The sequence below is a fragment of the Propithecus coquereli genome, unplaced genomic scaffold (genome assembly GCF_000956105.1).
Source record: "Propithecus coquereli isolate 6110/MARCELLA unplaced genomic scaffold, Pcoq_1.0 Scaffold46, whole genome shotgun sequence".
Taxonomy (NCBI): Eukaryota; Metazoa; Chordata; class Mammalia; order Primates; family Indriidae; genus Propithecus; species Propithecus coquereli.
The window spans coordinates 489,906-509,614 of NW_012150396.1; the positions used below are offsets into that span (position 1 = coordinate 489,906).

General features: G+C 36.7%; 1 protein-coding gene across 1 annotated transcript in view; it reads left to right on the forward strand.

Annotated features, from left to right (window-relative positions):
- NDST4 (N-deacetylase/N-sulfotransferase (heparan glucosaminyl) 4) overlaps positions 1 to 19,709 on the forward strand; it is a 242,455-nt gene that overhangs the window by 77,948 nt on the left and 144,798 nt on the right. The window lies entirely within an intron of this gene.

Consider the following 19,709-nt stretch of genomic DNA (forward strand, 5'->3'; position numbering starts at 1 on the left):
GTTCCATGTGAAATTGAGTTCTTTTGTCTTAGGAAGATGTATTGGAATATAAAATAAAGTAAGTTCTGTAATTCTTCAGGGAGATAAAATATTTTTAATGTTTTAAGTAAACAGTATATTATTTATTATTCTGAGATGAGTGGACCTTAAAAATAGAGATTTATTGTTTATTCCTACCTGAAACTGCTATTTCTCTAACACAAAATTAAGTTCTTCACTTAAAAATGAGGGTGTCTAAGTTGAAGGCAGTAGGGCTTACAAGAAATGTCAGTTCATAAAGCTATCAATCATTTTAGAGCAGTAAGTATTGCAGATTACAGCAAACATAAAGTGATGCTGTAATGTTAATCTGAATCTCTGTTGTAAAAGTAGAAAGTTTGATGATGCATGAAGTATAATGAAAGGTTAAGAAATAGACTTCAACAGAGTATCTGAAAAGATAAGTGATAAGACTTTTCTCAGACTATAGAAATGTAGATAAGTACCAGAAGGCCCTGACAGCTATGAAGTGTGGTTAAGGTAATTGTTTAGTGTATCAGTAGACATGTAGCATGGAGTTGAATAGAAACCATTCCTGAGACAAGTCATACAGCAGGATAAGATTATGCCTGAGTACTAAACTTCTGAAGATGGACTGAATATAAATGGAATGGATGTTTCTATCATTTTCTTTTTCTTTTCCATTTATCAATTGTTCAGTATTGTGGGATTGTGGGAAAATAAAGGCATTACAATTACTATTGTAATTGCATAAGAAAATTAACTCAGCATCATTGTCGAAAAATCTAGACCAGGCTTTATTGACTATCATTTTGTGCCATGTTTAATTTTGAATTAGTGATAAACTTCATATTTAATCAAATGTTCACAGGATAGTTGAAAATTTTCCTAAGCAAATGATTTATTTTTTGTTGGTAAGTGATCAAAATGCCTAGCAGCTTCCCTTTTTTAGAAGTAATTTAGAAAAAATTGGATTATATTTGAAAGAACCGAGAGTATATATATGGTGATCATCTTTCACATTGTCTGTTATTCCAGATCTATATTAAGTCAACCGTTTAAGATACCAAAGTCAGAAGGAGCCATCTGACAAAAGCAATATGTGTGTATCCTTAACATATTTATTGCTTAATATGTGTGCACTGGGAAGTATTAGGAACCCGGGACTTCATACATTACATTCATTTCGAAAGTGAAAAACCCTTTTTATCCTCGAGAAGATAATTTATAAAATAAAAAATAACCAAATTATATTACTTTAGGTAAGAAAAAAAAAATACAATGTGTCCTAGTATAGTGTGTCCCAAAAGAGTGAGTTGTCATCTTGCAGGGTGAAAGGAAGGAGATAGAAAAGAGATACAATGGCACCAGATCTTGAAGGTTAATACTAGTTTAATATCCACGCAAACATTTTAATAAATGATTTTGGAGATAACAGTACAGCTGCCAATCTTCCCCTAGTTGAAATATCTCTCTTGCTTAAATATTCTCAATGAGATAATTCGTAAAATTTTAGAGTACAGCATGTTAACAACACTGTCCTATAGATCAATGACTCATTTATACAGAATAAGTATTTTAGTGGCAAGTAAGTGCTTAATTCAGTGAGTTTTATGAGGAGTTTTCCCCCCTAGGAATACTTACTGCAAGGTTACTCTAGTAAATTATTTAGTAAAGCACTGAAAGATCAAGGAAATTACTGTGACCTCATCTCAAAACGTCTGAAGCTCTGAAGTTTCTGCAAGAGCTCATAGGCGAATTCTATCAGCCTCAGAAAACACAGTATATCATCTGACAGCCATATCTATGAATACAAGTGTGTGTGATTGCTTGAGACATGATTAATGGAAATCTACTGTGTTAATCTATGTGTGTGATATTTGTATTGGTCCAGTATTGTAATGTAAGCTATTTGTTAACCCTACAAAGCTGTGCAGCTTGTCTTTAAAAGACAATCATAATGTAACTGTCACTTACCATTTCTAAATAAATAGAGAAAGGGAAATTCAATAGAGGCAAATGCAACAACGTTTAGCCAAGATTACCACTTAAGATTGTAGTTGAAATCTAGGTGAATTCTTGAATAAATTATGGTCTACATAAAAGAAGAATCTTCTAAGATACTCATTTGTGGATCTAGACTGAGAGAGTCAATGAATTTACTCATCAAAGGACCGCAAAAGCATCTCATCATAAAGGGCTTTGGTAACTGTATGGAAATGGCGGAAAGATGAATGGTGTATTCATGATAGAATAGTTTGTGTTATTCCTCTTTAACTTTATCACATTTTATATGTGTCTGATAGAAATTCTACATTTAGGAAAATTCCTTAAAAGGGCAGCATTTTGATTGGTCCCATCTTGTCCATCCAGAAAGATCTATCAAAGCTTATCGTATCTCTGAGGCTATTCTTGTGGTCTGCTCTTCTGGGTTTTCTTCTGGAAATTCTCTTCTGGGTCAGAAACCTCAGAGAGACCCACTGAATTCTATGTCATTCCACAGGTTTCTAATTTAGTTGAAAAGTTAATAAAGAAATGTTTAATAAATGTGAACAAAGAAATTTAAAGGTAAATTTGGTTCTAGCATTCCCTGAACTGCTTGAATTCTACTGTCAGCTCAGGAACAGAGCCAGCTTTTCCTCGAGCCTCAGATCATTACAGGGGCAGAACAGCGCAGACAGGAGCCGCACCAGATGGTCTTTGCCACGACCACATTCATCTCCCGAGAAACAAGAGGAGATTCTTGGATTCACTGAACATATCCCAGACAGTGTTCCTGTGGTCTCTACCATCTGAGCAGAAGTCAGTCAATGAGGTCTTTTGTTTTCTTTGTGTGTTTTTGTGCTTTATATCCCATTTCTCTCGACCTTCTCTGAGACCTTCTTGTTCTATCAGTCCTTCTCTCTCTCATATCATCATTTTCTCTTTCTGTTGGAATTTTTAACTTACCCTGCCTTCCTTTTTTGAACAAACAAACACAAACCAACCATACAAAAAAGCTCTCCTTCTCAGTCCTCCATATATCACTAGCTCCTGTTTCATCAATTTGTGTCTGTTCCTTCTGGAAAGTGCTGTTGACATTTGCTTCTCCCTTGGCTTTTCAGTGGAGTATAGGCTGTGTTCTTGCCACCCTCGCTCCACTGCAGTGGTTCTTGTGATTGCCCAGTCACATGCGTGCTGTGACAGTGAAAGCACACGTTTCTGTCACCTTGCACAAAGCAAGCTAAGCGTGAAGCACTGCCCGACAGCCTGCACGTTTACCGGTTCTGTAACCCGTGCCTCAGTTACCGTGTAAGTAAGATGGGCTGATAGTAACAGTTTCCTTAGTGTTGGTAGTGACAACTTGAGTCCGTGTGTAGTGCTGACAGTGTGTCTGGCTGAACAAGTTTAAGTTAACCATCAGTTCTTCCATTTCCTGAGATATAAAATGAGAGGTTGTAATACTTCATCCCATATAGGAATTAAGCTATCAGGCTAAATGCCTTAACCAGTGTAAATTGTATATGGTAAATATTCAATCAAACCTAGCTATTTTCAAACTCTCACCATAGTAAGTCTCGATCATACTCATTATTGTTAAAATTACCATTGTTCTCACCTCTGTGTTTTCAGGCTCTCTCTTGGCAATTGCCTTTGCTGCTTCTCTCTCGTTCCTGCCATAGCTGTGCGTTCCCAGGGTGCTGTCATTGTCTTTTTACTCTACTAATTCTACACATCCTCTCCTCACACCTAATCCAAAGTCATGGTTTCAACTTCGCCAGACATGTGACAACTTGTGTAGACTTCAGGGCATCTCAGCTTGAATGTCCCTCAAGTCCTTCGGATTCAGCATGTCTCAAAATAATACCATCGTCTTTTTCTAGAAGCTCATTTTCCTCTGCCTGCGTTGCGAATGTCATTCCTCTGCCTCCACCTGTTCAGAAGAAAAACTTGGGAGTTCAATTTACAACCTCTTTCTGACTTCCTCATATATCCGATCTCTATCCAATACCTGTGTATTAAACTATGTGGATAGCCCTCGGATCTATTCTTACTCTTTCTTTCCCAGTTCATGATTTCCTGGGATTATAGCTGTGGGATTCTAACGGCCTGCAGGCTGGGTTAGCTTCAATCCACCTGCAGCAAATGCTGTCTGAATGCTCTTCTCATTCCCCTGATGAAAGACACTCAATGGCACTCTGGTACTTTGAGGATGAAATTCAGAACTTTCAGTTTGTTACACAAAGGCCATCATCATTTTTGTCTCCTTTTCTAATTATCTTGTCCTCGGTCATGTAGGACTTCTTGCTGTTTTCTGAATATGTCGTGTGTCATCTCTCCGGGTCTTCCCTATGCTAATTTTTACCTCCTTCCTGGATTGCCCCATTGCTCTTATCTAGCTAAACCATACTCAACCTTCAGGTCTCACTCATCTCCTGGTCCCTCTAGGACATCCCAGTCTTATTCAAAAGTCCCATTCATACCTAAGATTACTTTGAATACAGAAAATCCTGCACTATAATTTCAATATCAGTATTATCTTTTTCCACTGGACTATGAACAAAATAAGGACAAAGGCTTATCTCCTGCTGTTGTTCCTTCCACTCTCTCTACCTGTCTACCCCAGCCATACGGGCCTCCTAGCTGCTGTTGTTTAATCACCTCAGATATGCTCTTCCCCTGGGATACCACACTCAACAAATATTTAGTAAACAATCAGTAGAAGGAGTGATGAGTTATTCTTTTCAGGCAATATGGTGGTAAACATATAATAGGTAACCAGTAAATGTATGTAGAGTTAATGATAAATTAAAAATTTTAAGCAATTCAGTTTTAACAATTAAATTCAATGTAATCAATTTAAAATGAAAGAATTGAGTCCTTGTTAAAATTAGAGGGAAAATTTTCCCATTATGGCAAAGCTGAAAAATAGGCAGCCTTGTGAATTCAACTATGTTCCAGTTTGATCGCCTGAAAATTAAGCTGTAACCAACTTAATTTCGTTATGAAAAAGGCTAAACTATTTTCCACTTCTCCTCCTATCAAACATTTAAGGACAACCCTAGGGACTTTTGCTCAATTAGCCCTGAAAAGGATGAAATATTAAGTACTAGAGAAACACCATACATATCTTGTACATCTCACTGAACTAACACATCTGTTATAGTAGAATAACTTTCTATTATATGTTCAAATCACACTGTGATTCGGGGTTGATTGAGGAGGGTGGTTAGTGTGACGAGCAGTAAGATGAAGATCTATTTATACCGACCCATGCTCAGGGCCAGCTTTACGCGCAGAATGACAAATAGACGTGCTTTTTATCCACTGCGGCTCAGAAATCCTCCTATTGCATGCATTGTACACAGCGCACCCAAGGCTTAGGAGTTGGGGAATAGAGTGTTACCAACTGCCAGCTGCAAAAGCAGTCTGCAAATCCCCTCCACCTCTCCCCAGGATGGAAACTGGATTATGCTATTTAGAACACTGTACCTTTCCTAGATCTGCGCCGAAGATTCTTGTATATCTATTGTTTTGATCATTAGTCAGTACGATGAATTTTGAAGTCAAAAGAAGTATTAATATTGCAGGGTGCTCATGATAAAAAAAAAATACTCTAATGAAATTTCTGGTTCTAATGGTATATGGCCTTATGTTGGTACATATCATTTTCAGCTGTTTACATTTTTAATAATTATTTTATTTTTGCTACTTGATAAAATAAGTAAAAGCTTAGGGGTTAGATTGATAGAGATGGGCAAAGGACAGGATATTTATTTAATTTCTAGAAGTAAAGGAGGCACGTAAGTCAATCCATAGGAGAGAGCAGAGTCTGCCTGTCACGAGATGCTCAGTGGTCGGGGGACACGCAGACCCCCAGGTCCCCTCCTCGCTGGGCTGCTTACTGACCATGGGAAGAGGCAACACCCACTTAAACATGTTGTGCCTCATTGTCTTCATTTTTAAAATGATTAAATATAAATAACATTTATTACATCCCAATATTCATTTATGTTACTCTCTTTACATCATTATAAAGTAACTTCCCAACTTTAAGAAAGCAGGTATTTATTTATTGTTTGACAGTGATAGAGGAGGAGATAGACTCTGAAGATGTTGAACAGGATGCTCCAGCTGACTGAGCTCCTAAGCAGTGGAGTGGCTCCCACCGCACTCTGCCCAAACTCGCCCCCACTGGCCGTGCTACTCTAGGGACGATAACAACACCTGCTTCCAGAAAGTGCAGATAGTGGATATGAAAGCAAATTAAGTTCATTTTATGAAGTTAGTTGAAAGCTGAAAGTCATTATTGAAAACAAGGCACTATTTTTTTTTTTTTTTTTTTTGAGACAGAGTCTCACTGTGTTGCCAGGGCTAGAGTGCCGTGGCGTCATCCTAGCTCACAGCAACCTCAAACTCCTGGGCTCAAGCGATCCTCCTGCCTCAGCCTCCCGAGTAGCTGGGACTACAGGCATGCGCCACCATGCCCGGCTAATTTTTTCTATATATTTTTAGCTGTCCAATTAATTTCTTTCTATTTTTGGTAGAGACGGGGTCTAGCTCTCAGGCTGGTCTCGAACTCCTGAGCTCAAACAATCCGCCCGCCTTGGCCTCCCAGAGTGCTAGGATTACAGGCGTGAGCCACCGCGCCCGGCCACCAGGCACTATTTTAACAATTATTTGTTAAACAACTAATACCCGCCAGTACTATTGTTACCAAACCCACAAGGGAATTCTGGCCTAGGGCCCACCATTTCCCAGAAAGCTAATTACTGATACAACAAGCATTGTTAAGGAAGAAAGAGAATTTATTATAGATGACATCACCTGGGAGAACCGAGGGTAGGGAGTTTTAATAAATTCAGGAAGGTGGCTCCGTGTATTGGGGTAGGTTGTGTTGGGAGCAACACATGCAGGAGGTCTTATTCAGAAGTCAGAGGTTGCTGACGGATAGTGAGTCTTGGCGTTGTCATCCTAGGAAGAGTCTGCCGTTTCCAGGTGACAACTCAAAAGGTAAAAAATGTTAGTTAACAGGAAGACGATAATGTTTTGGCCGTTGAGTCCTACGGGCCTGGGAACACAAAACATAAGAAAGTTACAGGGAAAATATATATGGGGGGGGTGTCATTTTGTGTTTGTTCATAGAGCTGATTATACTGTGTTGAGGGATGCTGTAAAAATAAAGGACACTACTTGGTGCCAGCCCTGAAGGAGTTTAGAATATTATTATAGACACAGTATATAATAATTATCCTGGAATGCATAATCGTTATACAGTAAAAATTACCTAATGTAGGGAGTCATTGTTCTTTGGCAATCACACAGGATCAGGCTCTGGTTATTGTAAGCTAAATCAATTTATTGGAAGGCATTTGACAGCTTACTTATATGTAGAATAACAGATGTCAGAGCAAGGAGCAGGACAAGCGCTGGTAGTCTAGGTGGGGGCGACTAATGGCTCTGCTCTCTGCAGCATCACACTGGGGGTCCCATCAGCTCTAACATTCTGCCTCTGGGTCACTCCATTGAATAATTAAATTCCGAGAAGAGAGTCTGGTCAGCCTAGTTTGGGTGCATGCTGACCCGTGGGCTAAGGCAGGGCAGGCCATAAAAGTCCCACTAAGACCTCATGCAATGTAGGAAAATCAAGGTGCTATTACCATTAAAAAGGGAAATTAATGATTGGCCAGAAAAAACAAAAATGATCACCCTAAGAAGAAAATCAATGCTATGGTCTGAATGTTTGTGTCTCACCAAAATTCCTATGTTAAAATCCTAAAGCCCAAGGTGATGATATCAGGAAGTGAAGTCTTTGAACAGATGATTACGCCATGAGGGTGGAGCCCTCCTGAGTAGCACAAATATCCTTATAAAAGAAGCCCGGGGAGCTCATTCACCCTTTCCGCCGAGTAAGGGCACAGTTAGAAGATGCCAAGTAGGAATGAAGGGTGCTTTGTCTAGAGACCAAACTTGTCATTGCCTTGATCTTGGACTTCTCAGCCTCCAGAACTATACGGAAGAAATTTCTTTTCTTTGTAAGCTACCTAGTTTATGGTATTTTGTCGTAGCAGCCAGGATGGACTAAGACAATCAAGGATTATGATGGGTAGAGGATTTCATTGAAGGCTTCAGGGAAGATACAGACCTTTAAGGATAGAAAAGGTTTGAACACCTGGGTGCAGAAAACTTTTCCAGAAGTGTAAGAAATTTTGCATAAAAATTAACATCATACTAATGACTGTAGACTAGTACCAGTGAAAACAGAACATTAAGTTTTTGCCTCAAGTAGTTTTAGGTTTGTTTTGTTTTATTTGGCTTTCTTTTTTTGATGAGTGGCAATCCACTTGGAACTATGTTTAAACACAGTCCTCGCTGCATACATGGAAAGGGTCTGAAAATATTATGTCTCAAAATTTTTTGTAGCTCTGTGATTTATCACCATTAGTTTATTGCTGGAGATATTTGATTTCTCAGCAGACTTCTAAGAAGTAGATATTCTCATGAGGCAATATATAAGAGAAATGAAAGATTAAATTACTGAGAAATTAGGTAAAATGCTAAAATGGAGATACTTGATTTTTTCACATTGTCTGTAATTTATGTCAATTAACTTTATCCTCATTTTATCATTCTTTTGAATCAGCATTATAGTCAAGTAAGTTCCTCTTAATATCACACGATATAGCTGCCATATTTTAGAAGTGAACTGGATTGATAAAATATAGCTTTTAAACAATTATCAAATTTAATATTTTAAAATACATACTTTTATATTCTGTGTCATTAGATTACAACATAGAATGACTGGTGTTCGTGACTGTTGATGAAAGAATCAGATTTTGAAGATATTCTTGAAAGATGGTAACATTGCCACTTTAGAATTGACAAAAAGAGAATTTATTGATAAGTATAGTCTTTTCGTTGATCACCTCTACCAAGGGCCTTCCAAGCATACCAATTACAGGTTTGCTAAATATATCGTCAGGATTGGGGGTACTATACACCTCCTGACAGCGCTTACCATAGTGATTCTTTTTATACTGTCTTTCATATTTTATAATAGTATTCCTGGAAAATCTCTGTGTGTTTGCCTAGAAAATAAATTCCAACTATTGAGCAAGAAACAAAAAGAAAAGCCACTCAGAATGTTTTACCATTCCCCAAACATGCTAAGATCTTTGATAATTGTCATTTGTTGACATTTATCATACTTCAAACCTTCTCCATTTGGCAAAGTTAGGTATTCAGTAAGAATTTGTTAAGTGAGTATCTAGATAGCAATTATGATAATATTTTAAATTTATCATAATAATATGAATCACTCGTTTTTATTGAGCACTTTCTGTGTGACAGGAATCAATTCTAAGAACTTTCTATGTAGCTTCTCAGTTATTTCTCACAAGAAACAAGTAGCTATAAATATTAATATTAGTCTTATTTTGCAGATGATAGAACTGAGAGGTGAAGGGTAATCCAAATGGTTACATTGCTAATACAATAATAGACCAAGATACAAACCCAGAGAACCTACAAGAGCTGTCTAAAGCAAGACCACCATGATTAAATCCAGACTGCCTTATACCAACTGTTTTACTTTGGGCAATAAACTTAACCTTGTTGAGCCTCAGTTTCATCAGTTGTGAAATGAAGTAAGATTAACGTGTACCCAAACTGTGTAGATTGAATTAGTTAATATGTATACAATGCTTAGAACAGTGCATAATAAATGCTCAATAGAGGATAGTTTTTTATTACCTGTTAATTTCCATGGAAGTACAATTTTATAGGCACATTTACAAAAATCAGCAGGTGATTAAATATCTTGATGAAGCAAAAAATAAAAAATAGACACATTAATCTACCCATTCATTAACACAAAGGCATAAAGTATAATACTTAGTACAAACCAAAAACTGTGCTCAGCATTGGTGATATAACAGTAAACAAAACAAACATTGACCCTGCCTTCATGAAGCTTATTTTCTCAATCTTTCTTGATTATGATAGGAGATAAACAAGATATATTCTCAGCTTGACCCAAAGCTTAGGCGACACAATGGAGGGTATAGCAAATTACGCCTGTTATGAAGCTTGGTGGAGGAAGTGACTTCTCTGAGAAGGGCAAGTGAAAGTTAAATCGGAGGCCCAAAAGAGATTTCTTTTCCAGTAAGAGTCCCTCAACCAAAGCACAGAACAAAATATGCCGTGAGGCAATTTCCTGGGTAAATAGAGGCAAGAACACAAAATGATCTATTAATGAAGTTTGGGATTAAGTTAAAAAAGAAAGCTCTTCGAATGCAAAGCTGTAGTCAGACCACGAAAGTCCCTCGAACAGCAATGTCACTTTGATGATGTATCTGAGAGCAATGAGGCTTAAAAGCTTGAATTCTAGCACTTATGGGATGAGACTGCTTTTAATTCTTGCCCAGGGTCCACTTTCTCTTAGAAACAATGTTTCCCTAAGGCTTTCATCAAGGAGGTGAGAGATGTGCTACTCCAGAGTATGAGCTGCCCAGGGAATACTTAATGGGGTTGCACAGAACTCGCCGTGACCTCCACATCTCTGCACTTTGGGGAATCCATTTTCAACTTGGATTCTAAGCTGAAGTTATTCTTTCCATTAAAACAGATTTTTAAAAGCCTCTATCATACCCACAGCATGCAGGAAACAGCTGATCTCCAGAAGAGGCTGTAGATAGAGGATGTTCATTTTGGGGATAGACAAAGAGAAAGTTACAATGTGAAGCATCTGTTCTTGCATTTAGCAAGGCAAACACTATGTTTGTGGACAGTTGCAAGAATTCTGAGACTAGAGGACATGAGAGGAAAGCAGGCAAGAGATAAAAGCCACTGGAGGAAATGATTAATCCCCAGGTCCTCTAGGTACAGAAATCCAGTCCAAAGCAGAATGATTCCATTAGCCACACTACTTAAAAGTTATCATCAGTGGAGGAAAACCAGAGTTGACTACCGCAACATATCGTATATGCCTATGTGTCATAGACTACCTATAATTTCCAATATAGTGTGTCATTTCCAACAAATCCTTTAATCCTCTTCAAAAAGATGCAAGTTTAAAACTCCTGGAACCAGGGGAAATTATTTGTCTATTAGTATGAGGATTTTGATGGTTGGAGTGAGTGGAAAAGGACATCAGTTACATAACTCTTTTATAAAGACTCCTGTTTCTCTCTGCGTGTATTAAGCAAGCTAATGGAGTGCTCACATCAATGCATTACCTTCTGGGCCTCTCCTGTAGATAAGGCATTGTGCATGTTTACGTAAGAAATATGAAGATAAGTAAAACTCGGTTCCTTCTCTCCATGGCATTACTATCTTGTAGGAAGTTAGGAAAAGTTTCACAAAAACCACTATACAAGACTGAATTCATTGACATAGCTTTACTTGGATGTAATATTTATGCTTACATGTTCAGATCACTTAGACATCAACATGGTAGGTTGCTTTCTACTGTACTGAAAAAATCTGTCACAGAACAATTAAAACAGTGACATGTTTCACACTCTGCAGAGCTGGGTTTATGAATTTTTGACAATATTACCACCTATTTGACAGATATATTTTTCCATTAGGAACTTGGGGAGCATATCTTCATTTTTTTTCCCTGTTCTATCTCCTTGATCTCTACTGATGACTAAACATAGTAGAAGAAAGAAAATAAGATGAAAAAAAAATAAATTCTTTTCTAAGGAAGAATCGGGAAAAGCATCGTGGAAGATTTGGGTTTGTAAGTCGATTAGGAGGAAGAATAATGTTTTGTAACAGATAGAGCTGTGGTGGAAGTGGAAAGTACCCCATAGAAACAAAAGCTCAGAAGTTGGAAAATAAATCATATTTGCAAAACAACTTACAACATCAGCCTGGCTAAGGGGGAAATGTGAGGAAGTGAAAAAGGCATCCATGATTCCATCCATGGTACAAACATTTAACCAACTAAATGCAGCATGGGGAGGTCAGGTAGCTGCATCGTAGGTGCCTGTTCTATACAACACCCTGCAGCAAGCATCATCGATTTTTAAGTATTCGTTGGAGTAAAAGCAAGTACTTATTTCTTCTAAACAGGACTGTTACTTATTTTTCATTTTGGCCTGTGAGGCCACCTATGAACACATGAAAGAGAAACTCTCCAGAGTCGTTTTCTAATTTAGCCTGAATGAAGAGAAGCACACAGGCAAGTAATTTGAGTTCTCGATTTAAACAAGCGGAGGGATGCATGCTGAATAAAAATTACATTTTTAATGTTGGTCTTGTTTCAATAACCTAAGGAGTTTGTCATCTTAAACAGGTGGTGTTTATTTGATTCTAGGCTGATCACCCTTCTGACAGGTACGGGGAGGGGACTGGGCTTCATACAGAAAGCAGGTGGCTCCAGGGCTGAGCTAGAACACGGGAAACAAAGAGGGGAGAGAACCATCTCGCCCTTAAAATGCCTCTTGCCCATTCCTATTATTTAACTATGTCCTGATCATGAAAAGTTATCCTCAGACACAAAAATTTGGAATTAGACATGAATAATAACAGTATAACCTAATAGAAATTTGGGGAATCAGGAAACCTGGGTCCTGATCTCTGAGATGAGCTTCCCATGGGAGTTTGAGTAATCTTCTGATCATTCTAGTTTTCTGTTTCTTTCTAAATAAAAAATATGCACAAGGCGATGATTTTCATGAGCCATTTCATTTATATTTCACATTCATTCTTCGAAGTAAGCCTTGTTATTCCCATTTTAAGGTTAGGGACACCAGTGTTCAGAAAACTCATTCTGCCAGTCAGTGAATGATCCAACTTTCTACTGGTTTTTGTGGTCTGGATGGAGTGCATTGGGCAGCACGAAATGACTCCATGTGTCTAATTTAGATGCGTATTCAAATTAACCTTGTATTTCAATGCCAGAATGTCAGCATTTAAAGATAATAGCTATTTTATATAAAAGAGATATCAAAATACTTTCACCTTTCAACTTTTGTTACTTCTGAGCGAAAATAGCAGAGGTAGCAGTTCACTGAAAATGAATCAGAAGGATAGATTACTAAGAATCTAATCTCTTAATTCAAATTAAAATATGTATCAACATATCATTGTGAATATTTCACTTACTAATTCCACATTCACAATTCCCACAACAATGATAAGATAGTTCTGGCTTCATCTCATTATGACGTTAAATGGACAGGATATAACTACATAACTTCCTGCCCAGTGTAGGTGAAATTAGTAAAAATGAGTAACAATAACTTAAATGCTTCTTGCAGATTTTAGGGGAAGAGCTGTTTGAATTAGAGCAGCCAGTTTGACACACATTTCCATCTCTAAATTTATTCTTCTGGTCCCACTTCAATGATCTGTAATAGTTACAAATCAGACAAAATTTCAGAGACTTCTTGAAGTGACCTATTCCAAGAAAAATAGATAATTTATTCAGGGATTTTTCTTCTGCTGCTTAAGAAATCTGTGGAGATTTTTATGGTTTTCTCCATTCAGCCTGTCATTTTCTGGTTAGTTAATCATGAATACTTAGTTAGTTCTGGCTTGTTGATTAATTAACAGGAAAAATGAAAGCCATTAACTTTTTTTAAACCCTAGGGATGAATTTTTCACAAGCTCAAAGTGTTCTTCAAATTGTAGTCTTATTCTTGTATCCTATGATCATCTAACACTGAAGGCTTAAATGCCCAGCTATATACAATGGCTCAGTAACTAAGGAATGGTATATGTGATATGGTATATATCTGAGCATGTTTCCTATTCGTCTCAGTAAACTGACAGTCATGACAGCTGCATTGGAAATGTCTTCCCCCTGGGGACATGAACCTAGCTCCTAATAATTGATTTCCATCAGTTCCACACACCACCGTCATCCGTTCCTTACATACTTATTGAGCACTCTATGTTCCAGGTGCTGTTTTAGCCTCATGGAATCCATCAGGGCACAAAGAAGGAAGCATTCCCTACTTTTATTAAAGTGGCTGAGAAAAAGACCTTTAACATATATGATAAATATGTAAATCATATGCATTAGAAGGTGCATTAGAAGGTGTTAAGTCCAATGGAAAATGAAGAAAATGTGGAGCAGGGTAAGGAGTACTGAGTGAGATTAGAGGAGGCTGCAATGCACAGTGTTCTTAGAAAAGAAGATATGGAATGTAGTTGACCACTTATGAATTATAGAAAAAACAGAATTACCAATCTTCTTTTGCATCTTGAGTTGAAGTGGCATAAGCAAAAGTTAGAAAAGCAATGTCTTTAATGGGTTGATCCTTTAAGAACAAGGATGCAGCTTTAAGTAATTAGAGATCTGCTTAGCAAAAGATAGATGTTATGAATGCACGAATTTCCAGAATTCATACAATGCCTATAGGACAGTCGCCTCATCACTTGGTTTTGAAAACTGAAGCTAAAATATAATTTAAAAAATATTTTAAATTTATTTCTATGTCAAAAGCAGAATTTAAAGAATACATAAATTCTCCAACAAAAATAGATATAAAGGCAACAGAATATGTATCCATCGGAAGGCATCGTACCAAACCACAATTGGAGACAGTTACTTTCTAGGTCTTAATCCTCGACTTACCCACCACCACCTCTAGAACTCGTCTGATTTAAAACATAAACAATAATTTTAAGACTAGAGGGTGACGAAACACCCAGATAAGTTCGGTGTCTACCCTATTTCTCACAAATAAAGAAAGATCATGAAGAAATGTGCTATTAATACAGTTTATTGTCCAAACAAAGGAATCCAAAACTGTTTAAATTGGGTCCAATTTAGTAGTTAACACCCACGCAGATGTAATTCTTATATTCAACAGACCTCTAAAATCCTAGCTTATAAATAAGAATAATGAGCAAAAACATATTTTAACACCTCAGCTAAAATTTCAGATAAAATATAGATCCTTTGCAATATGAGTGGCATCTCTTTATTTAAAATTCCAAGCACTTACTATCTATAGCATAGCCTGAAACTATTATTATAAATAAATACATATATATAATTATTTAAATACTATTTCATTTAATGAGTTTTCACTCCTTGAAATATTGAATTCTGGAACTGACATGGCTATTTTCTTTAAATAAAATATACAGATCTCAGATAAAATATTCACAGTTCAGATAACCGCCAGCGAGTAGCTGATGCCACCTATACATAAGATATAGAGTTCCCATGGGAACTATGAGGAACAACAGTTTTGGGAGTCTTTTATACAACCCAGCATGGACATTCCTTGCTATTTAGCCAAATGAGTTGAGAATTTATGTCCTTACAAAAACCTACACGGGAATGTTTATGGCAGTTTTATTTATAATTGCCAAAACTTGGAAGTAACCAAGATGTCCTTCAATAGGTCAATGGATACAAAACAAACCATGGTACATCCATACAACGGAATATTATCCAGCAATAAAATGAAATAAGCCTCCGAGCCACAAAAAGACCTGGAGGGATCCTAAACGAATGTTGCTAAGTGAGGGAAGGCAATTGTAACAGGCTACGTATTGTATAATTCTAACTAAATGATATCCTGGAAAGGGCAAAACTATGGAGACAGTGAAAAGATCAGCGATCAGCAGTTGTTGGGGGAAAGGATGATTAGGGAGCACAGGAGATTTTTAGGGCAGTAAAACTATTCTACATTTTACAGTCTAGACACATTCTAGTCCACATTCTAGTGTCTACATTCTGTATGATGCAACAATAACGGATACATGACATCCTACATTTGTCCAGACTTGTGGAATGTACAATCATTCCTTGGTATCTGCAGGGAATTGGTTCCAGGACCCCCATGGATTCCAAAATCTATGCATATTCAAGTTCCATAGTCAGCCCTGCAAAACAGGGGATACAAAAAGTCGGCCCTTCCTATCCAATATGAATACTTTATTTTCGATCCCCTTTTGGTTGCAGATATGGAACTCCCAGACACAGAGGGCTGAGTGTATTTGTTGGGAAAAAATCCTCCTCTAAGCTGGACCTGCATAGGTCAAACCTGTGTTGTTCACGGGTCAACTGCACGACACAGAGTGAACCCTAGTGTAAACTGTGGACTTTAGTTAATAATAATGCATCAATAGTCATTCATCAATTGTCCATAAGTACCATAATAATGGAAAATGTTAACAGTAGGAGAACGGGAGGGGAAATACGTATACGGAACTCTATACTCTCTGCTTAATTTTTCTGTAAACCTAAAATTACTCCAAAAAAAATTAAAAATACCTGTTAATCCAGTAACCAAGAATGGCCTAAAATTATAAAACAACTAAATGTAATGTGTTATTCTGATAGGATCCTGGAATAGAAAAAGGACATTAAGGAAAAACAGAAAAAAATGAATAAAGTATGGACTTTACTTAATAATATCAATATTGGGTCATTAATTGTACAACACTAAATGTGAGATGCAGTGGATATTGGGATATGGAAACTTTCTGTACTATCTTTACAATTTTTCTATAAGTAAACAATTTATTGATGGAAAATTGATTTATTGACCACATACTTTAAGCCAGGAGTAATGCTAGTGACTTAAAAAAGCACATATAAGATTTCACGTATTAATATAAAGTTGTTGAAGACATATATTCCAATGAAAATATATTATTAAAAAATTTACTCTTAATTAGAAAGCAATGTAGTATATGGTTCAAATAATCCATATGTAGAATGTATATGTCATCAGGGCAAAATGAAAATGTTTTGATTTTTAATCTAACTATATTATTTGGTAAGTATAAACACATCATTTAATTATTATGCACACATCTCTTGATTTCATTTGTATTAAAGTTTACATAAGTAGCTAGTTGTTCATATGATCTGTTTTGATAGCATTATATATTATTGAAATGTCACCTTTCTCCTGCAGTTAGAGGCGTGCATTGCCTGCAAACACAAGTAACAACTGATATTCCCAGAAATGCCACGGTTTAGCAACTAGTTTCATCTGAATATACAGTACATATTCCTATAACTCATGCTGGATTCCGTATCCTTTAAGTTATTAAAAACAGTTCCCCCAAAATATTGACTTGCCTCTGTTTTGCCTTCTGTGATAAAATATTTGAGAATAGTTTTACTTGGCTCGATTAATATGGCATCTGTTCTCTTCACCCCATAACTCATTTGTCATGCAAAAGAGAAATCTTGCTCCTGCAGTAGTATTGATCCACATGGCCCCTTTGGTTAGAAGTAAAGCCTCTTTAATTACTTTGGCTGACTTTCATCTTTTACAAAGTCTTAGGCACGTTAGCTATCATGTTGTAGTGTTCTCATTTGTCTTAAATTTAGATGCACCTTGGTCGCTAGAGATTGATTGACTGTCTGTATTCTTGAGACACCAGGGCCTACCCTAGTCTATACTAACCCTGCTTAGCTTAGAAACCTGAAAGAGCTATCTCTCAGCTCCTCCTAGGGTTTGATAACCTCTTCTCTTTCCTTCGCCAGAGGTGTTTTGACCTTTAATTAAAAGGAAAATTTGTTGTCTTCCTTTCAGAAGACAGCAAATAATGAACTCATTAAAATGAGGTTAGTGTTCAGGCCTTAGAGCAATAAGAGTTGAAGTCTCATTAGCAGCTAACAATGCAGAACACAGCACATAAATAAACCTAATATGGCACAGCAAAATGCCTCGGTGCATTAAATTTGAGCAGAATCAAATGTTTACCGTCAATGATGTCTGGGGCATGAAGTTTTAATGCACTTAATAAAGAAAAGCAAATTGCTTCCTATTAGCCATGAAATGGTACCACAGAAATTGCCCCAAAAAGTGTATTATGTAAATGTGAGATATGTTAGTAATTAACAAGGATATTGTAGAAAAAATATCTGTCTTGCTTGATATATGCAGCAATTAGGAAGAATAAAGACAACTCAAATTTCTAAATGTAATTCTAGATATTAATGTAAAATAATGTGGAATTAAAGATTTTTTAAGAGACTTCATATATTGTCCATGGCCCAAGGTGAGAGATATTTGCAATATCAAACTAAATAATCAGTTAATGAAATGTCCTTGTAGTTGATGAAATGTTTTTTAGGAAAGAGATTCCTTAAGAACTTATTTAACAGAGCTACTAGACTTCATTTACAAAAGTACACAGAATTTTGTTGTCACAAATTTTAATACTTTGTAAATTTTTTATAATACTAGAGGAGCTATAGTTAGTAAAGTAATAATTAGGAGTTTTATTTCAACAGTTCAGTGAATGGAATAAAAGTATACATTTAAAAATGTCTAATATCTATATCACGATACTTACCTTAAAAGATTGGTAATAATATGCTTATCGTTCTTCATTGTTTTAGGTTCCTTAAATAAGGGCAGACATTGGTGTCCATACAATATTTCCTGCACAATTAACTTGTATCTAATATATTTCTTAAATAAAAAATCATTAGGACAGTATTTTTACTTGATTACTCATTATGTCATCTTTTCTCCAAAATATTAATATTTAAACAAGCCTGCTTTTATTCCACCCTACTTGAGCTCTCATGAAAACATAGAAATAAAATATTTTGGGGGCCAAAAATTTAATAGATCAGGAACTCCTGCTTTATGTAGATGAAGTCAACTCACTAAATGGCACACTGGAGATTTTGAAGAGATACTTCACTCCTGGAGAATAGAGTAGCTGGTAATTTCCAAATGATGTTCATCTGGTATCCAAAATCTGTGAACATATCCAGAAGTCATCACATAGCCATTCACCGCTGTATCCTTAGGACCTAGAAGAGTGCCTAAAACAGGAGTTCAATGGATATTGTTTGAATGAATGAGTGAATTCACGAATAAGTAAACAATGGCACAAGGAGGGAAGAGAGCCCCAAGAGAGTAACCCCTATATTCCTGTCTTCCTGGAGACTTGAACCGTAGAAGAAAGGTGGCAATGCAACACTTAAGTGAGAGATGGAAAGACAAGAGGATAAATTGCTCTGAAACACCAAGGGGTTTTTTGACTGGGCAGGTTTTTGTCCAGATTGAGTGCAATTTCGGCAGTAGGATCCCTACACCCCAAACCTTAGGGGGTACAAAAGATCCCACATTCATTCAGTATTATCGTCAGAGGCATTCATTCATTCATTCCTCATTAATTAACTCATCCATTCCACAATCAGAGCTAAACTGTTTAATGTGAAATTACTTAGAAGATTTACATGTGGGTATAAGTTTTTGCGGATTTACAAATTATATCCATTTCCTCATTGAGTAGAAGTAAAAGTTTATCAAAAAAGAGGGAATGGGGATTGCTTCTAAAGAGAAAGATGAGTAAGAAGAGAGGCAGAAATTATCAAAGGCAAACTTCAAAAGCTTCATATTTTCATGCTGGGTCAACCCTATTCATCTTCATTTGTACGTTGACAAAGTTCATGGAATCCTGACTCCATTTCATCCTGGGTGGCCACAGAAACTCACTGTAGTGAGGCCCGAGGTCATTAGGGTCGGACTGAGTGTTAAGGCAAGCATGGTCAATTTTGGCTTTCTCATTGCGTTATCTGGGGCGACTATTTAATCTTTCCATTAAGCAATTTTTTCTACCTGGAAAATAATAATATAAGCAACCTCCTCTGATTCCCAGAGCAGCATCTAGTTAAGATAAATAAGATAGTTTTTTTTTTTTTGAGTTTTTTTTTTTTTTTTTTTTTTTGAGACAAAGTGTCACTGTCTTGCCCAGGCTAGAGTGAGTGCCGTGGCGTC